Consider the following 2467-nt stretch of genomic DNA (forward strand, 5'->3'; position numbering starts at 1 on the left):
TCTCCGGGTAAAAAGGGGGCTGCGCGGAGCCGGGGCCCTGAAAGCGCCCATTGTGTGTCCCCGCTGGGGACAAGGGGCTCTCAGAGAGGCACCGGAGCGTGCAAAATGCCTTAAACCAACATTATCGCCGGCGCGGGCGGCCGGGCTGGGCGGGGGGCGGCGTCTCCCCCCACCTCATCCCAAATTCATGGTGCTCCAGCCGGGCGCAGGTTCGTTTGCCGTCCCGCGGTCCGTCCCCCCCCCTGCAGCATCCCGGGGTCTGGGATGTGGGGATGGAGGAGGCGGGGCGTTGCGGAGGTGGGATGGAGGGTTTGGAATGGGGATGGAGGGTTTGGGATGGACGTGGAGGATGCAGGGTGGAAATGGAGGGTTTGGGATGGAGGTGGAGGATGTAGGATGGAGATGGAGGGTTTGGGATGGAGATGGAGGGTTTGGGATGGAGATGGAGGATGTGGGATGGAGATGGAGGATGCAGGATGGAGGATGCAGGGTGGAAATGGAGGGTTTGGGATGGAGGTGGAGGATGCAGGATGGAGATGGAGGATGTGGGATGGAGATGGAGGATGCAGGATGGAGGATGCAGGGTGGAAATGGAGGGTTTGGGATGGAGGTGGAGGATGCGGGATGGAGATGGAGGGTTTGGGATGCAGGATGGAGGATGCGGGATGGAGATGGAGGATGCGGGATGGAGATGGAGGGTTTGGGATGGAGATGGAGGGTTTGGGATGGAGATGGAGGATGCAGGATGGAGATGGAGGGTTTGGGATGGAGGTGGAGGATGTGGGGTGGAGATGGAGGATGTGGGATGGAGGATGCAGAGATGGGACACAGGATTCAGGGGATGGAGGGTTCAGGATGCAGAGGCAGAACATAGTATTTCCGGTGGAGGGTTCAGGAAGCAGGTGTAGGATGGGGGATTTTGGATGGAGAATGCAGAGGTGGGACCCAGGAATTGGGATGTAGATGTGGGATGGAGAATTCAGGCTCTAGATGCAGAATTGAGGGTACAGAGGTGGGACACAGGATTTGGGACGTAGGCACAGGAGGTGGGGGGGAGGCTTCAGGATGCAGATGGGATGCAGGGTTTGGGCTGTTGGTGCAGGATGCGGGATGGAGGATGCAGAGGAGGGACACAGGATTTAGGATGTAGGTGGAGGATGCGGGATGGAGGGTCTAGGGTGGAGATGCAAGGGAGGCAGGATGGAATATTCAGGATGCAGATGTGGGATGGAGGATTTGGGATGTAGACGCGGAGTCCCAAGTACAGGACAGAGGACAGGGATGCAGGACATGGGTGAGGGGCTGCAGAAGCAGGATTTTGGGTGCACACATGAGGTGCAGGACACGGCAGGAGACAAAAGAAGAGATGCAGGGTTTAGGATGCAGGTGCAGGCGACAGGATTTGGGATACAGACACGAGACATGGGATGCGGAAGCATGATTTAGGATGCAGAGGTGGGATACAGGGCAGGCGACATGGGAAAAGGGGTTTAAGGATGAAGGATGCCAAGTACAGGGCTCTGGATGCAGAAGTGGGATTTAGGGTGCAGATATGGGATGGAGGTACAGGACAAGGGATGGTCCAGCCCCGGAGCATCACGGTGTGGGCTCAGCCACGCACAGGGATGTTGCAATCCCCCCTGGAGATGGGGTGTGCGTGCAACAGGCTGGGAATTCCAGATTTCCAAGGGAAAAACTTATAGCTCTTGAATCCTGTGCAGGGGTTTCACGGCTCGTCCCCCATCTGGGAGGCAGAGCCTGGGCCGCGTGGCCACATCTGCCTGCCAGATGTGTCAGGGCGGCAATTCGGGGAGGGGAAGAGAAGCCCCTGTGGATGGGGAAACCTCCCCACTCCATCCCTGCGCGGGCTGGTTGGGAATGCTGCTTGGAGAAATGCCTGGATGGGACCAGGAATGAGCTGGAAGGAAGGACTGGATGGGACCAATGTGCCCTTAAAAATTACTTTAATTGCAATTAAGCTTTTGTCCTGCGGTTGGGGGGGATGAGGTCCATGCAGAGGACGCGGGATGAAGGGTGCAGATGCAGGACATGGGATGCAGGATGCTCATCTTTGAGATGCAGGATGCTCATCTTTGGGATGCAGGGCACAAGCTGCGGATGCAGGCTGTGGGGCGCAGCCACAGGATACAGGTGCAGGAAGGAGATGTGGGATGCAAAAGCAAGATGCAGCTGCAGCGTGTGGCTCCAGGAGGCCAGAAGTGGGGTGCAAGGTGCAGGAACCAGGGTGCAGGCAGGAAGGTGCAGATGCAGTCTGCGGGATGCAGATGTGGGAGGCAGATGCAGCTCCAGGAGGGCGAAGCCTCACTTTGAGCAGAGAAAAGTGGCAGAAACATCTCCTCACCTGGTTTTTAGGGGTAAATTTGTAATTTCCCTGCTAACACCAGCCTTTTGGAGACCGGCAATCCAAAAGGTTTGCTTCTTGCAGAAGCATTTCTATTTTCTGAAC

This window comes from Calidris pugnax, unplaced genomic scaffold (genome assembly GCF_001431845.1).
Source record: "Calidris pugnax isolate Ruff unplaced genomic scaffold, ASM143184v1 scaffold269, whole genome shotgun sequence".
NCBI classification, from domain to species: Eukaryota; Metazoa; Chordata; class Aves; order Charadriiformes; family Scolopacidae; genus Calidris; species Calidris pugnax.